Source organism: Coloeus monedula (assembly GCF_965178545.1).
Source record: "Coloeus monedula genome assembly, chromosome: 23".
Taxonomy (NCBI): Eukaryota; Metazoa; Chordata; class Aves; order Passeriformes; family Corvidae; genus Coloeus; species Coloeus monedula.
In genome coordinates, this window is record NC_138803.1 from 6,945,232 (window position 1) to 6,964,261 (window position 19,030).

Below are 19,030 nucleotides of genomic sequence, written 5' to 3' on the forward strand. Positions count from 1 at the left end.
CCCACGGGAGCTGCATCTCCTGCTGAACAGCAGACACTGCTCCTGCAGGGATTTGAAACACCAGGGGAGAGAATCTGTTTTTGAGGGATTGCTAATTAGACCAGAAATGGCAATAGTAGGGAAAAAACCTAGAATATAGCTAATGATTTTTAGATTTCTGGCTTAATTTTGCAGAAACAAGAGACTCATAAGGCTTTGGAGAAGTAGAAAAACTATCAGGGACTTGAGGGATTGCTTTCATTTATCTCAGTCATTACAGGACCTTGTTTTGTTCGTTTTTGCTAGCACATCTGTGATGAACTACTTGCCTGATTGTTATTTATTCTCCACATGTCTAAAGCGTTTGCATGTTCTACTCAAATCTATCTTAACCTGGGGTGGGAAATCCAAGAGCTGCAGTCTCCAGGGTGGCAATATTGGATCAGCAGCCGTGGATGGGAGGTTCTCCACTTGAGCACATCATTACAGCCTTCAAGTGCTTTCAGATCCTTACCTGGAACAGCTGCCTGCCCAGAGAACTCCTAAAGGATTGCTGATATAAAGAGCACATAAACCCATACAAGTGTATTGTCTCTCTGGAGTGGACATGTACTATGGGATGCAAACTAAGACACCTTTGTGCAGCTGAGTGCAGAGTTTTAACTATAACTATATAGTGGTTTAAAGCCTTTGGTCAAGTAGCTGAGCTTGAAAATTGAGGTGATTTACTCAGGTGCACAGCTCTTCAGTTGGCTCTTTGATATAAACAAGGCAATAAATTGAGCGTGTGGGGACATGTCTATTAAAAGGCAAAGCAAGAATGAGCCAAACCCCAGGTGCATTGTCAGGATTAATCTCCTGGCAGGACAAAACTGGGCCCGTGCCAGGCACACGAGGACAGGGCGATGCCACGAGATAACGTGGGCTGACTCTAAATAAACAACAGCAAACAAACAGGGAGCTACACACGGGGGAAGCACAGAACATTCGTAAGCTGCGTAACCAGATATCACAGCTTCCATAAAGATTTATTTTTTTAGTGATAAAGCAGATATACTGAGCTTTGCCCTTCCTTTTGAGCATGAGGGTATTTTTGATTTTAACTTCCCAAGCATTGGGATTGATGGTGCAGCCCTGGAATGACTGCAATGGATCCCCTGTTGTTATCAGTTTTGTCCAACAGATGTTAGTAAGAGACAAGGAAGAAAAATGAGAAGGAACATTGGACAAGAAAAGCTACTTAATGTGAGTTCTCTCTCCAGTGAAAAGCTTATTATGGAAATATCAGTTAGAAGAATTAGAGAAGCACCTTAGGGCACTTGTGCCAGTGCCACAGCCAGCAGGCAGCCCTCACTGAGATCCTGTTGAATAGATGGGGTTTAAAAATTATATTGATATTCCAGAGGGCTGGGGGTGGACCAGGGCAGGGCCTGGAAAATCCTTTAAATTGCCCAGTTGTGTTGTTCGGCGTCACCACCTCCCGTGTTCCCTGTTTGCCTGGGGAGGGAGGGAGGCCCCAGGTCCATGTGAAAATGCTGGAAGTGGCAGTGGCATCAGTTCCCTAGAAACACACACACAGTGCTGTGCACTCCCAAAGCCATTCCCAAGGCACCTTCCCCTAAGCCATAATTCCCCTCATCATAATGGGAAAGTGCTCACACGAAAATGTAATAACCCAAATGTGCTCTAAACCAGCACACAGAATAAGGGCCCCCACAGCAATTAGGAACATTTACCAGACTTTGCTCACTTCAAAACAATTGACAAAGGATTTTTTTTTTTTTTTGCAGTGTGAGCCTACCAAAAGGCTTGGGCTGATCAGTGCAAGGAGGGTGCGTGGAGCATCTGAGGTTTAGAAATGCACTCTGTAGGTTTTTCTATTGTGAAGTTTACTCAGAGATCAGTTCTTTGGGACAAGGCAGGAGGAGTGAAGTGAGGCTCAGCTGCCTGGGCAGGGGGAGCTGGCTCTGGGGTGAGGGGTGTCCCTTTGGTCTGTGCCCAGAGCCTCGCTCCCAGCAATTCTCAGGTGAGCTCTCAGGCAGGAGCAGAAACAAAACAGGGGCATGAACCAAACACCCAGGGCAGTGGAGTCCCCATCCCTGGAAGTGTTCAAAGAACATGTGGATGTGGCACTTGAGGACACGGTTTAGTGGTGAACACGGTGCTGGTGCTGGGCTGACAGTTGGACTTGATGATCTTAAAGGTCATTTCCAACCTTAGCAATTCCATGATCCTAAATGAAAGCCTTTTCCTGTTTGTAGATGATGATTAACGAGGCCCATCAGACATCCCACTTTAAAATCCTTTCTATCAAATAAAGCCCCTTCTGTCACCTCATTCTTTATTTTATTTCAATCCATTTTCCCTCATATTTCTTTTACGTGAGCTGTCAAAAGCAGTCTTTGCTGCTTTGTATCTGCGTGTCACATTTGCTGACAGCCCCAAAGAGAAGATTCTTGGACTAAAACCTCAGGAAATGTTAGGGGGAGGTGCCTGTGTCACCTGGGTGACACCGTGGGTGACACAGTTGATGGGGCTCTGGGCAGCTGGGACGAGTGGCCAGCACGTTGCTCTGCCACGGGGAGCAGCTGCCGTCCTCTGCTCCCCTCAGCACTGGTTTCATGTACAGGACTGCATTTCCAGGGCAGTCAGGTGTTCCTGCTGGGAAGGAGTTCCCATAGCAGAGCTAAACACTCATCATCCCCCATGCAGTAATTTCTTCATGAAAGAACAAAGGCTGCTCCTGAAGTGTTATACTAAGTAGAGATTATTTTCAAAATATGAGGATTTTCTGAGCCAGAAGGCTCCCAGGCCAGCTCAGCCCATTCCTCTGCTCTGCCCATGCACCTCCTCTCTCCATCCCAGCTCTCTCTGTCACAGAGCTCCTTCTTTATTCCTGCTCGCACATCCCAGAGATGGCAAATCCACTGCATTCACCTCCAGCCCGCTCTGCTGGGAGCGCTGGGCAGCGTGCAGGGAGTCAGCTCCTGCTGATGCTGTTCTGACAACAGATCCCTGTGTTTGCAGGGATCTTCTGCTGCTCTGGCTCGGCTCCGGGAGGGATGAATGGCACAAAGGCCCATTCAGGAAGAAGTTCCTGCCAACATGAAAGCACCAAGTTGTGTTTCCTTTGCCCAGACAGGCAGTTCAGTTCTTTGCAGTCCTTTGCATCTTTCATGAAAAGCTCATAAACCCCCAAAGCTGTATCTTGCTCTGCAGCAAAAATTATAATGGATTTTTTTTAAACGCATTTTCACTAATGTTTGTTACTCAGAGGGCTCAGGCTTTTTGATTTTCATGGCATGGAGCTGTGTTATGCAGATGCACAACATCCAGCTAGAGAGCTCAGAATGGAGGAAAATGAGTCTGTCCTCAAACCAACTCTGCTGTCTCTCCTCCCTCCCATAAATAGTTTTACTTTGCTTTACAGAAATGTTTTGAGGTTACTAATGGGAAAGGTTATGACCTGTGAATAAATAAATGTGTATATATTTGAGCACATTGGGGACCACATTGCTCTCTACAAGTCCCTGAAAGGTAGAGAGGTGGGGGATTGATCTTTTTTCCCAGGGAACAAGACTTAGACTGGATATTAGGGAAAATTTCTTCACCAAAAGTGTTGTCCAGCCTTGGCAGAGCTGCTCGGGGCAGTGGTGGGGTCACCACCCCTCCAGAGGTTTAAAAGATGTGTGGATGTGGCACTTGGGAACACGTTCCCTCTTGGCAGTGCTGGGTGAATGGTTGGACTGGGTGGTCTTACAGGGCTTTTCCAACCTCGGGGATTCTGTGATTGTGGGAGTGTGCCCATAAACACTCATCCATTGAAAGTCAATAATTGCAGGTAAAAGCAAATACTGAGAAAATCAAGAAAATGCTTAAGGACTTGTACCAAAAATCTGAACCTTGGAAAGCGTTCAGCCTCAGTGAACTCTGTTTTAAGCACCGGATCTTTTGGAAAAATATTAAAGGATGTAATCAAACTAGATAAAGCAGCAGATGTTGACAGTATGGATTGTCCAAAGCTGCTGCAGTGAAAGAATTACTCTGTGGTTGCAGTAGCTCAGGGCTGACTTTTGCACTGCAATGGAAAGGCCAGAGCTGTGTTTCATATCCCTGGAAAAGCTGCGTGGAGGGAGGAGGTGGCTGGTTCTGCCCCAGGGCTGGTGCTGAGGAGCCCTTGCCACGCTCTGCTCCTGGCTGCAGTCACTGCTGCCTTGCCACAAATCCCACTGGTTTCCGAGTAATTCCATGTTTCTCTCGGCAGGAGCAAAGGCAGCTGCTGCCTCAGGCCCGGGGGATTGTTGGGGTGTGCTGTGCAGGGCCAGCGCTTGGACTCACTGATCCTTGTGGGGCCCTTCCAGCTCAGGATATTCTGTGATTCTACGGTTCAGTATTTCTCCTCCTCGTTTAGGAGCTGATAATTAATGACTACCAGTGAGAGAAGAACACTGGCTGTAATTCCTGTAGCTGCTGCAAGCGCTCGGTTCCAGATGGAGGTGGAGGTTTGGCTCCTCCTCACCAGCCCTCCATCAGCTCACACTTGGAGGGACAGACAGGCTATTTCGTGTTCTCAGTGCTCGAATGCTCGGAGATTAGCAGAAAGCAAACACCAAGGAGTAACAAGCATGATCTAATTGAAATTTCCTCTTGGATTTGAATGACTACTTGGAGACACTTCTCTCTAAGCTCTAATTGTCTAATTTTAACTATTCTTTGTTTTGCAGGTTGGAAGCTGTTTAGGTGTAGTAGGCAAATACCTGACCTTCAAAACAGCCAAGAATGGAGAAATTAAACAGATTAATGTGCCTGCTATTTAAGCCTTTGTGGTAACTGGGATTTTTGGCTGCCAAAGCCCTTTTCTGTGAATACGAGACATCAAGGCCGTGGATATTTCAACACACATTTTATCAGCAGTGCAAACAGAGACTTAACACGAGGCGTTTTGCATAAAGAACTTAATGTATTCGCTTCAGCAGGTTATTTTTAGCTCCCAAGTGCAGTCATGTGGACGCTGATCCGCTCGTGTTGCCCCAGTAGATTGCAGACATATGTTGGAGTAAATGTGGCAGGGAAAGCATGACTGAGATAGGCAGAAATCCTTTTAAGATCAATTATTGACATGCCTCTTACAAAACCTGCTCCCTGAGTTCACCGGGGCAGGGAAGGAAGAAGGGTGGTGGGGTTTGCATCCTGCCAGGCACGGCCAGAGGGTTGTTTGGTTCCATGGGCCCTGCAGGATGGGGATAACATACCCACATCTAAATGAAAAAGGAAGAAAAACAAGCAAAAAATTTAAAAAAACCCTGGCATAGTAAAGCCAAGGAGAGGAAGATACAAATCCACTCAAATCCACGGCGACAAACTCATTCAAAGTGCCTGCACTGTACACGAAGGAAGAAATGGTCCAGATTAGGCTGTTGTTATAATGATCATAAAATGGGGTGAATGAGGTCAGCTTTCATTTTAATGTAGATTGGTTTAAACTCTGTAATAAATCTGATCTCAAAAACCAGTCTTAAATATACACACTTGTACAGTACCTTTGGTAATATAAACCAAATAAAAAATAAATATAAACCAAATAAAAACCAATATAAACCAAACTTTAATCTCTCTGCATGTTTGAAGGTTGGGAGAGAAAAACCCTTGCACTGAAGAGAACACTTCATTCCAACTAACATTTTCTTTTCTAATTCTCTGGCTAATAAGAAATTGCTTAAAAATACTTCGTATCAACTCAACCGTGTTAAAAAAATGGTTTGGAGATGCAATAAATAACCAAATTCTTGTAAATGGTTTTTGTCTCAGGAGCAGTTCTGGCTTTTTGTCCTTGATAAAACAGGGAAAGTTGGTACATGAAGGGTGCTGCTCTCCTGAGCAAGGACCAGCGTTTCACAGGAGCAGGTTTAATAAGTTTTAATTATCCAGTTTCCTATTCATGCTTTGATGAACTTTGTTTATGGAAACTGTGTGGAGCTTCCCAGCACTCCAGCCTGGTATCTGCCTCTTCAAAGAGGAGTCAGGATCTGCTCATCAGCTGAGCAGGAGCACCCAGACAAGAGCAAAATCAAACGCTCCTGGTTGTTTTCTCTGGAGCGACGCAGATCCAGGCTGGCTGCCTGGCCTAGGTTGGAATAAGCAGGCATGGAAATGGAGAGGCCAGTCCTGAGGGAATTCAGAGAAAATAAAAGACAGTTGGATTCAAGAAGAAAGTTCAAACAGAAAAAAAGTTCAAACAGAAAAAAAGTTCATCTATAATTCTGTTATAAAGTAGGAAAAATAAGGATAAGCCAAAATTTTATCTCATCCCTGTTTCATTTCTTGGACTCTCACTGTCTCACATGAGTCTCTGCGTGCTCTACAAATATTGTATAACTCTTCAGATTCTCTTCTTTCCTTAAAAAAATAAAAAGGCAAAAATCCAAACAAAAAGCCCAACAACAAACACAACTCGAATGGAGAAGCAGAGGCACACGGAACTGAGCATCACCGCAGGTCTGTGCTCCCCATGCACCGAGGGAACGGGACAGTGCTGAACCACGCCCAGGGGTGCAGCAGGAATTCCCTCTGGGACAGCCACTCCTCAGAGCCCGTGCTCCAGGGGGAGCTTTGAAATATTTCATCTTGTGAGCCCTCATCTCTCTCCCAGTTGTGCTTTCTGGGCCAGTAGGAAAAGTCCCTGCCTGTGCCCCGGAGCCTTTGGGGCCCCACCTGGGAGTGCTCTGCACCTTCATTCTGCAAATGATGCTCCAGGTCAGTGGCCAAGAGGGGCCAAGTGCAGATCAGTGCAGGAAATGGGATATTTTTTTACTTTATTACCCAGCATCCACACTTGACAGCTTTAACAACCGAGCCACAGAGCAACCACTTGGGCACACGACCTCCAAGCTCCCATGATTTTACTGCTGAGCAGGACGAGTATGGATTTTTACTCCATGTTCTCTGGGAAGGAGTATTGATTTGGCACAAGAGACATCAATAGATCCAAGTAACTGAATAAAGATTCTGAAGCCAGTCTTAAAAAATAATAATAATAATAATAAAAAGTGCAGCTGATAAGTGAAATGAGCCATTTATTATTCTGAAAGCCACATTGGTCACACCGTTTGAATTCTTTGCTGAGTGTTGACTTTTCCAATTGCCTTCCATACAGTTTTCTTTTCCTCTCTCCTTGTGAAATAAAACAGACAAGGGAAGGAAGGGTAAAGGCTGTCTTTATTATCTGCTTGTGTTTCTGGAGACATCTCAATTTGTTTTTAAATCCGTAGGTATTTGGGTTTAGAAGTGCCAATGGTATGTTCTGAAAAATTCTTAATTTCTTTGAAACAGAAAGAACATTCTCCTTTTCATACACTTTTGTTTCTGGTTTTCATCAAAGTTTTATTCTTTGAAGCTTTCTGTTGATCTCCACAGCTTGCAGACAGCTCTGGCAACTGCAGCTCGTCTCAGCCTTGTATGAAACAAGAGTGTAGGAAGAAGTTAGGAAAATGTCAGTGTAAGTTTGCACTATTGTACACCTGAATTTCTGTGAATAACAGCCCATTAACAGCACTTTACATCCCCTCACATTTATTCATACAGCCCACGTCAGCTCTCTGCCAATTTGTGTGGTTGGGCTGTAAACCAGGCGTGTGAAATCCAGCTCCAAAGAAATCAATCATTATTTAGGATAATCTGCTGTAATCTGTTAAATGCAGCGGCTTTGGGCCAATTCTCCTCTGCAGTTACAGTCTAATGTGTCCTTATTCCCCGTGCTCTGCGCTGGGGCAGCTCTGAGCAGCCACTCGGACCATTAAATCCATTTCCCCTCGGATTTCTGCCGCCGTTTTATTCGGCACTTTCTGCATTTCCGCCTTGACTTTGAGCTCTCGCCTTTTCTGCGCTTTCACAAAGCAGCCTCAGGAAAGGAGGCAGAACAAAGTGGGAATAACATCTGGTAAAATCAACAGAGGAATGCTGGACACCCCTGCTCTCGCCATGTCCCCCCAGGCCGGGACCAAACTGAGCAATGCTCTCCTGTGCTCACAAAGGTGTCCGGGCAGGGGTTCCAGCATGGAGTGAGGGGCACTGCTAGCACCAACTTTATTTTATAACTCGGAAGATGGAAATTCTGAGGGACGTGCTCCTGGTCAGCCCCGGGGCTCACGGCTCAGCTGGGCTGTCATCGAGGTGTTTCTGTGCCGTCTGATCCTCCTTCTCTTTTGCAGCAGGGATTGTTCATTCTGTTCTTGCCCTGGGGACACTTGTACAGCTGCCAGGTGACACCTTACCTGGGCACAGACACCACCACGGCCCAGCCGCTGTGCTCAGCCAGGGAGATCTTTATCCCTTTAATTTTCTTTCACCATCTGCAGGCAAATTAACCAGTACACAGGACTGGTGAGCACTGGTGGAAATAAAAAGTGTTGCTCTATTTCAAGCAGGGTATAATCAGGGAGGAAGAGTGTATAAATAAAACATCTTGCATAAAATCTGGCAGGATGAGGCTTTCCATCTGCATCTGCCTGGGGCTCGCAGAGGACAGAATGCTTCAGGCAGGGGAGCCATGCTGGCTCAGAGGGGAGGACACAGTTCCCAATCCCACTCCTGGTGCTGCAAGGCATGCCAAGCCAAGGATGTTGTGGTTGGGTGCTTCAAAACCTGTGTAACTGGCAAGGGAGAGAGAGTGATTCCCTCCCAGGCCAGGTCACTCCATGATTCCATGCTCCCACAGCGCCTGTGCCCGCGGCTGGGGCTGGGCTCTCCCTGGTACCAGGCTGCCTTGGTTCCCTGGGCAGCTGCACTGTGAGAGCCTCGGCAAACCCCTCAGGGAGATCCCGGCTGGAGGCAAATTCTGATGTAAAAATTAATTTTATGCCATTTCATCTCTAAGGACCTGTAGTGGCCTTTTACTCCAGGTGGTGGATGTCCCTGGGCCCGTGCTGGCTGCTGGCCCTGGTGGCACCGCACCGGGCTCCCGTGGCTCTGACGAGGCCGGACCAGGCAGTGGTTGGTAAAATCTCTGCTCACTCTGCAGGGAGAATTTTTCCATCCCTCTCCAGCGCTACCAAAGACTTTTGAAATCCGAACATCTTCATTAATGCCTGCTCTACCCCTTTATAAACGTACTAAATATAAAGGGGAGAAACAAAAGGAATATAGGCTGAAAAAAAAAAGCTGTAATTAAGCAATGTCAGATGCCTGCAGTGTAAGTGGGAAATCTGAATAAAGACAATGGCATGTGTGAGTTAAGGGTGTGAGTCAGCCTGGAGTCAGCATGGATTGTAAGAGCTGCCTCTGGATTGTCTCCAAGAGCTAAAGCTGTACCAAAATAGGCTTCTATTGGTGTTACTGTAGTGAGGGACGTCCTACACAGGCAATTTGGCCTCAGAGAGTTATACACTCATTGACTCTGAGGATGAGAGACGTTTCTCTGTCCTTGTGATACACATGGACTTCAAGGCTTTGAGTTTTGACTTTGAGTTCAATGTTCAGGAGCACTCAGATCTGAATATCATGAAGGATATGCTTTTGTACCATGGAAAGTTGCAGCTGGACTACCAAAACAAACAGGTTTGAACAGAAACTTTGATGTTTGCTGAGGGTTTTTTTCACATTTCCAAGTCCATGAGAGAGCAGCATTCAGTGCTTGTGTTTCCTGGAGTTTGGGGTAAGAAATGAAGTGACCATGTGTCTTTCATCACATCTGCTTGACACATCCCTGATGTGCTCTCCTTTTCTTTTTAATGGCAAGATATTTTCTTGAAGCAGAAAATGCATTTCTCGGTGTTGCTGATTTGACCCCCTGTGACTTCTTTGGTTTGCTCTCAAGTGAGTGGTGCCTTGAGGAGAAAGCAGGAGGAGCTGTGGGAGGTGGGATGTCAGCCCCTGATGCACGAGGCAGCAGGACCTGCATGTTCAGAACGAACAGGTCAAGCCTTGCCCTGGGAATGGTGCCTGGAAAGATCCCCATACGAGTCTCAGGCCCTGCTAAATGTCCATTAAAACCCAGTAGCAGCTGGTAGGCACCAGGTCCCCAGAGGATTTTCCACTGACAGGGATTAAATCAGCAGGTTTCTGTGGAACACAACAGCATTCAGGAGAAACGCTGCAGAGTGTTAAATAGAGAATGGTCACCATCCTGGAAAACGTAATGGGGGAGAGTTCTGTGGGTGGCTCTGCAGTCCTGGAGGGGTTATCCCTCTACCTGACCCCGGCTGGGCTCCCACAGGGGCAGCAGCTCCCACCAAGGGCTAATGGTGCCATGCCCGAGCTCCTTGGAGCTGCATGGGCAGAGTCCTTGCTCCAGGAAAATCAGCCCTTCCCGTGGCAGAGGGAACAGATGGCAGTGATGATCTTTAATGGGCTGTCACAGAAATCACAGCAATGAAGCAGCTGCACTGGAGCGGCTGAAAGCAGAACCTTCTCTCAGTGCTATGCGGGGAGGAAAATTGGCATTGTTCAGTTTGCAGAATGGTTTCTGCTGCTTCTCTAGAAGCCTCCAGCTAGCTGATTTCTTGTCTCACCAGCTGATAAGCAGTTGACATGTTTCAAAATCTCCATGACATCTTGGCAGCTGGGAGTGTTAAGGTTCTTGGGCTTTTTCAATGATCGGTGTCTCAAAGGGGCCAAGGAACAACTCGGAGGGACCACTTCAGATTACAGAAACATTTGTGTGGGAGATGCTCTGGTGGAGAAAAGTCTGCAGGGGAGGACAAGCAGAAGAAGCAACCAAGTCTTATTTAATCAAGGAACCCTTACTAGAAGAGTAAACAAAGAGAACATCTGGCTCAAGGGACACCAGGGAGAAATGGCAGCAGCTGCAGTCGGAGGTGGATGCTGAGATCCACATAGGAAAGACCTTAGAGACAGCTGGTGGGAGGTTGGTGCTGACTCCAGGGTATCTGGGCAGTCAAATACCAAAGGGGAAGTCTCTTCACTCAAAAGCAATCCAAAAAAATTAAACAGGACCCTTTGATGCTGCAAAAGGACTGCTGTCATTCCAGTCTTCTTCTTGGGCATTGCAAGGCACAGGAGGGAGAAACCAGGAGAAACCTCAGGGAACCACAGGTGATTTCTGTGACTCAGGTACTCCCTGTTAACAGGTGGTTGAACCTTTCTTTGCTCAGGTGGCCAAAGGAAGTGGTTAAGAAGCCATAAAGCCCAAATATCACCGGCCCTGGAGGATGTCATTGTCCTCCTCCAGCACTTGCTCCTTCCCAGCATCTGTTGGGGTAGAAAGAGCTGCTCTGAGGAGAATATCAAAATTAACCCCTTTCTCTCAGCTCCACAGGGACCTTTCCTATCTCAAAGCAAATCACAGAACAAGAGGTTTGTAAATAAACCAGCAGACAAAATCCCCATAAATCACAGCCTGTCACGGCACGGGCCTGGCAGCTGAGGGGAGAACTGTAAATAGAGCCTGACTGGAGAGAGCAGCAACAGGCAAAGACAATGGGTGAGGGTAGTGCAGCAGACAGTGAATTATCTTTGCCATCTGCTTTTTGCTAACACCCATTTATAGAAGAAACTAACATTTGGAAACACTGAGTACTGATTGTTGTGCCTGTGGAATAATTTTCCACTGGATACAATTAATCATTAAGCCAACAGAAGACTTGTCCCAGCGTTGCTCCAGCTGCAGCCAGAACACCTGCTGAAATGTCCGAGTTCAGCAAGCACAAACTTCCATTTAAAAACTCAGGCTCCATCCTAAAGCTTAATCCCATATTCCAGGGCTCCTTTAAAAAGCGGAGAGGGAAGCTGGGATGACAATTTGAGCTCTGTAAGGAGTGGAGGACAACTGGGAATTTTTAGAAGAAATGCCTTCATTTCTGCTGATGTGCTGACGTCACTTGTCCCAAAATTCAGGCTTGGCTGGGGGAAAGGAGGGAGGCAGGGCATGCAGGAGTCTCCACACACATGGAGCAAGGCAACCCCTGCTTTGAGCATGTGGAGTAAGCCAGGCAGGCTGGAGAGCAGCTAGTGGTAATCACAATCAATTGCAGTTGATTAAAAGCCTCGAGAAGCCAATATATTGCAAAGAAAAACAAATAGCAACTCTGCAAAAAAGTTAATCAATAACTAGCCAAGCAGCAAACAATTAAAAGGGGAGAAATACCCTTATTCTCCCTGAACAGTGTAGTATTCCTTCTTCAGCCTCTCGGAATGTGCTGTTCCCAGGCGAAAGGCTCCAGTGGGTGGGGAGGAGGAGGAGGGCAGGGCTCCATCCTCATGGAGCATCCTGCCCACCCTTGGCCCAGGACACCAGCAACTCCTGGGGGGTTGCAGTTGCTTTTCTCTCTCCAACCAATTAAAACAACTGAACACACTCTTTGCCAAACCAGTCCCAGTATCCTGGGATACTGGGATATCTCTGATTTTGGAGACTTTTGTCTTAAGTTTTGTTTTTGTTATTGAGGCTGTGGATTGCCGTGGATCACTGCCCAGCCTGCAGCTCAGGTGGAGGGGATGCTGCCTTCTGAGGTTGCACAAAACACCCACAGGGAGGTTTCTACCCAAAAGCCTGGGCTGCCTTGCTAAATTAATGTGATAGAAGAGTTTACTCTCTGGCATGAAGTGACAAAGAGAATTTTCTATGAAGAAAACTGAAAGTGAACAAGACATTATACAAACCACTTAAAAATTGCCTTTTTTTTTTTTTTTTTTTTTTTTTTTGGTGAGCAACAGCTTCTGGCAAGATGAATAATTTGGAAGTGAAAGTCATATTTTGAGACAGAGCAAGAGCCCTTGATCTGAAACTAATTTGTTGTCAAAAAGAGTTAAGGGATTTTAAGTTGGGCTTTATCTCGAGCAGAAAAACGCAATGTAAATACAAAGACCTGCTCAGCTCCTGCACTGCCACAACAACTTTATGCTGCTCTAAATCCTCTCTGAAATGGTGTGAAGCCAATGAGGCAGGTCCAGCAGATCTTGATTCCTCTTTAGCTCTGGTGAATATTCTCAGAGGTGACTGGAGGCAGTTTTGGAACAGCGTGAAATGAGTCGCAGCAGAGGGTGGGGTCGGTGGGGGAGGGAATGGGGAAGAGCAGATCCTGCAGGGATGGAGCAGAGGGAAGGAACACCAAGCCCTGCCCCTCAGTTCAGTGCCTTTTGGGGTATTTTGTTGGCATAAACACGCACTGGGCAGTGCCCAGGGTGATGCTCAGTGCCCAGCAGTGGAGTGCTGCTCCCTGGGTACCTGTGCTTGGGGAGGGCTGACCCTGGCTGGGGGACACTGACCATTTGGGCAATGCTCTCAGGCACAGGGTGGGATTTTGGGGTGTCCTGTACAGGGCCAGGAGCTGGATTTGGATGATCCTTGAGAGTCCCTTCTGGCTTGGGATATTTTGTGATTCTATGAAATGAGCAAAGGAGTTCACAGTGGTTGGTCAGATTATTTATTGCCAATAATTTACACAAATAATTTAGATATTTTTGGTCAATACATAATTTGTGGTTGTTTTTCTGTCATTAATTGTTCAGCCATGGAGGCACCGGTATAATGCTCAATTAGTGATTAATTCACTGATTACCACCTTTCACCCTCTGTGGGATGTAAGCGACTGCAGCCCTTGTTCCCTCCTGGAATGAATATTGATGGCAGAGGTGGCACTGGATGGGCTTTGAGGTTCCTTCCAACCCAAACCATTCTGGGAGGCTGTGATCAAAGCAGGCCAAGCTGTGTACCCGCTGCCTGCTGGGGATGCTGACGGGTGTGGGGTGTCCTCCCCACCCTTGGGCAGTTGTCTGTAATAGCATCAGAGCTGATTCTTCCTCTGGAGCAAAGGGAATCCCCCTGGAAGCTGGCAGAGGTGATGCTCCAGCGTGGAGTTTCTCAGGGGCTGGGACGGACAGCGCTGCGCTCACACACCGGCTCCAACCGTGTCATGGTTATTTTGTGTTTCCTGCTGAAATTGCCTCCTCTTTGCCTGGAGAGTGATCTCTGGTGCTGTTGGAGGAGCTCAGCTGTCATGTGGGAAGCTGCTCCGCGACACAAATCATTCCTGGCCTGATGGCCACGGGGCGGCTGTCAAACTGCAGCGTGTGCTGAGTAAACAGGATCACATAATAAAGACTTAATTATAAAGCTAATGGTGTAAAACTATTATGATTTGTGGAAAATCAGTCATTAACTGCAGGAGTATGAAAACCAAACATTTTTCCCTGACACTTCCACTCAGCCACACTGAGCAAACACATGCTTGAAAATTTAGAAACATCACACGTTACTCAAAGCGGTTAAACACGATGGATTGCATTTCCCTGGGCTGGTTTCTGGTTACTGAACGGAGTTTGGCTGCCACATTTGCAGGATTACACCACAGTTACAACCCCTCTTCCACAGAACAAGGCAGGGAGCTGCTGGAGCTGGTGGGCAGGGATGGACCTGTACCCTGGTATGGGCTGAAAAATGACTTAACAAGGAGCCAGAGCTTCACCTTTCTGATCCAAAATACCTCTCACTGCCACGAGAGTGGGAAAAGAGCCCCTCTTTTCCCTGAGACAAAGCAGAAACTTCCCAGCTGCCATCAGCTGGGGTGACATGTGCCGATGGTACCAATTAGACTCCCAGATTCAAGTTTGTATCCAATCAAAAAGATTATTAATGAGAAGTAGGTCACTGTTAATTAGCTGCTGTTAACATAGTAGCTTTCTCTCTCCCAAAGACATCACTTTTTCTGATATTAACCATCAAGTAGTCTTTCTCAGAGCAATTATCCCATCAAAACTGGTTGCTCTCACAGTTAACAATTTTCATACTAATGCATTAATTGCCCCTGGCTTACCCACTGTCTAATCAGCAAGGTGGGTATTAGTTTCTGGAAGTGATTGATTTCAAGGGACTTTTTGCTTAATTACATTTTAGCAAACTCTGTTTTGAATCCTTAGAGAAGAGAGACGTTTTCTGTTTGGCTTTGAACTTGCTGTGTTGGAGGGATCCAAGTATCTAAATTATTCCATTCATTCTTAAGCATGCTCGTCATGAGATGGTGGAGTTTTGTCACTTCTGATTCATCTTTGCCCAGAAGAGCTCACCCCAATTGTAGGGTTTGCATTAATAAGTAAGTTTGCTTTAAAAAATAATGATTACATTATATATATCTGCATGTCAAGCATGGAGAGAGTAGAGTGATCTCTCAAAATGTAATTTGTGTATCAATCACTTAACTCAATGGTTTGGGATGAAATGTGCTATATAAATGCAGGGCCATAATTTATCTTCTTTCTTCTTGCGTCTCAACTTAATTGCACCTTTATTGCCCACTCTCACTCCCAGAACCATGAGCTGAAGGGCTGGGGCAGAGCAAATGCCCAGCTGAGGCGGTGCCGGTAGCTGAGAGCTCCAGTCTCCCTGGATCCAGGGGATGTTATGGAAACCTCTCGCAGCCAGGTCTGGAGTCATCGTCTGCCAGACATTTTCATGGAATCACAGAATCCCAGAGTGGTTTGGGTTGGAAGGGACCTTAAAGCCCATCCAGTGCCACCCCTGCCATGAGCAGGGACACCTCCCACTGTCCCAGAGTGCTCCAAGCCCCAATGTCCAGCCTGGCCTTGGGCACTGCCAGGGATCCAGGGGCAGCCACAGCTGCTCTGGGCACCCTGTGCCAGGGCCTCCCCACCATCTCAGGGAAGGATTTCTTCCCAACATCCCATCTAAACCTGCAGTCACCAGCCCTTGGCTCCATCCCAGAGACACCTGGTGTGTTGATTTCCCAGTGGTAGAAGATGCTCCCACTGATCTGCAGGAGTTGATCTCTGACTCCCCTTTACTTCTAAAATTCACATTTTTTATGAGTAGAAAGACTGGTATTCTCTGCCTGCAACCCCAGAGCAAGAGATCTCCAGTTAATGCATTGATTCCTAATGATGGAAGTGCCTTGGGGGAGAGCAAGAGGAAAATGGGAGGAAGAAAACCATTTTGTTTACAACCTTTAGGAATTTCTTTACAGTTAGGGACTTTTATGAGGGAGATGTACAGACAGATCTCACTGTTCCTGTCATATTTTTGCTACAGGCTTATTATTTCTGCTTAGAAATGGTCTCATTAATCAAATGTTCTGGGAATGCATGTGATCAGTGGTATCAAAATCACTAATCATCATTAAGAAGCAATGAAAATTCATTTTTGCCTGCAGTTTGCTAGACCTTACTTACAGCAGAAGACATTTTCCCACCTTCTCCCCAGCTCTGAGCCAAAGGCTGGCAGGAACACCAGGCAGCTGCAGGCTCCAGGAGAGGGTTGCCAATTCCAAAGAGGAAGACCCAGAAAAGCAGGTCGTGTGGGTTCCATCTCAAGACACCAGAAAACTTGGAAATAACTGCAAGGCTTACTGGAGGGATAAAGGTTTGGGATTAGCTGTTGTACCCCAACTCAGCATGGCTGAACAAAGCCACAGCTTCAGGTGTCCTGTGTCCGTCTAGGTGAGCACTTCCACCTGAACTCCCTATGGCTAAACTGCTCTAAGCAGCTTGAAATTATTTGGATCAAGCGACTAACAAATACACAAGTGGAGGAGGAAGAGAACACGAGGCATTTTGCAATTTTCAGCATCCTCCCCATTCACCCAACACCTACAGCACACCCTGGCTCTTGAGGGGTGCAGGGCTGGTGGGGTGATGGGAAGAGATGGAGCTCTCTGGATGAGGGCTGTGTCAGGAGCTCAGAGCATCACCACTGCTCCCGCTCCCACACCTAAATCCTGCCACAGCTGCGCTTTGATTTGCCCTCCCCGAGCTGTGACAGAGGCAAGAGCTGATCCCGAGGGAACAGCGCCCAGCACGGGCGGGAGCCGGGCCCGGGGCTCTGCAGGCTGGAAGAAAAATGCTGGAAGCGGGGAGGGAGAGAGGGGGCTGGAGAAAGTGTTTTTCTACTTGAAAAATGATAAAATTTTGATAACTTCAAGCCAGCTCAACCAGCAGACAGGCGGCTCAGACAAATGTATAAAACATCAAAAGGCACAGGATGGAGAGCGGTGCCGGAGAGCTCCAAATATAGATCCCTGCTATGTAATTCATTCCTGAAGCAGAAAGGGGAACTTTGCCATAGCATGTTGTGTTGCAGCCCCATTTCCGCGTGTGCAATGAGCCAAGATGAAAAGGATTGCAGAGACCTGTGCATCATTCTCAGAGATTGAATGAAAAACCCCACAAAAATTAAACGTGCATAAGAAGTTAACAGGAGGAAATGCTCAAAGTGTGCTGAAACATTTTGCAGCTTGCTAAAGAGAGAGAGAAAAAAAATCCCCACCCCAATTCCATCATGTGAAGACTTTGAAATCATGACAAAGATAGAAAGGATAGATTTGGAATTCAGGTTTTGCAGCTCCCCGTGTAAGGTGTTTAACTGTTTCATTTGTTGCAGTTTAACTACAAGGGGATTATTTATTGCTGCTGGGAGGAGCAGGGCACAGCACGGCAGTGTGCCGCAGAGAGAGCCTCCCCGAGGCACAAAGCTCGGCTCCTGGAAAAGCAGGACTCCTCCCGACAGCCGGCGGGAGACGAGGCTCGATTCCTATCTGCGCTTGAGCACACGCTCATGGGGCCTCCAGTCCTCTCGACATCTATTACTTAAAGAAAAAACATCAGTGGAACTTGAAGATGCTCTCCCAGCTTCTTTGCCCTTAACGGTGCTTGAGTGGGTTTTTCTAAGCTCATCCTCCAGCTGGAGAAGAGACCCCAGTGCTGCCCAGGGACCCCTCAGAGCCCTCAAAGGGTGATGTCCCTCTAGGACGGGGCTGGTTGGAGCCTGTGCGGTGGTACCGGGGCTCTCGTGCCTGACACAGGACAAGGCACCTCATGGCAGCATAATTATACATTTGACTTTTCTGGAATGAGCAGCTAATTTATTCCTTCTGACTCGGGCAATCCTTTTCCATAAGCTCTAAACATTACTGATTCATCTGGCTTTAATTTCTGTATCAATCAACAGCAGAAATTCTCGGATAAGCAAGTGGGTGTAGGGAGAATCTCATGATTAGTCAATGTTAATTAATGTCCACTTAGAGAAATTATTAGCAGGGTTAAATAATTTGTAATTCTGATCTCACTAAATAACCAGAAATTATTACAAGGAATGCCCAGCTGAGAACTTAATTAACCAGTGGTGCATAGATCTTGTTTGGGAATGGCGTGGCAGCCGACAGGATCCTAAATGCTGTCAGCAAACAGCTCTGCTTTGCTCACTCATCGCAATCTACAGATATAAATGTTACTAAACTGTTACTAATGCTAAATTAAGGTTAATTAGGAAGTTTAAAATACTGCTTGTATTTCATAGGATCACAGACTGGTTTGAGTGGGAAGGGACCTCAAAGCTCATCCCGTTCCACCCCCTGCCATGGGCAGGGACACCTTCCACTGTCCCAGGTAGCTCCAAGCCCCGTCCAACACTTCCAGGGATGGGGAAACTTTATCACAACCCATGAGGCAAATGTAACAGGGCAGTTCCCAGTGCTGTGCCAGGAGAAGCTCCAGCCCTACAGGACCTGGGTGTCCGTGGGAGAGAGCAAAGCTTTAGCCTGATTCCTGCCCGTGGGATGCTCCCAACCACACCCAAAAAGTCCACCAGAGGCAGCGTGAGGTGCAAGTGGTACCGTCCAAAGCAGTTCTGGATCTCTGTGTGCTTTCTGAAGAAGTTAGGACACAATTCTTTCTTTTTCCACATAAAACTTGGGTCCAGGCACGTGTGCTCCTTGTGTCCCAGCAGAATCCTCAGCCAGGGCTGGAGGGAAGAGCAAATCTGCCCTGATGGGATTGAGGCTGCATTTCCAGAGCAGCCTGAGCTTTTCAAACCCGCTCTGCAGAGTGCCAAGACGCTGAGCAGACCAGGCAGGGCACCACAGCAGCTGGGTTATCTCCACAGGAGCCATTAAGAGCAGGGAACAGGAATGAGGAAGCTTTGATCAGCTTTGGGGATGAGGCGTAAACGTGCACCTAATCTCTGAGCAGAAAGCTTCCACAGTGAGCATTTCTGTTTCTGTTGGTGTGATTGTTAAGTATACAAATTAGGCAAAGATTAAAAAAATCATTAAAATGCAGTCATAGCAGTGATATTAGTTTATGTCTATAT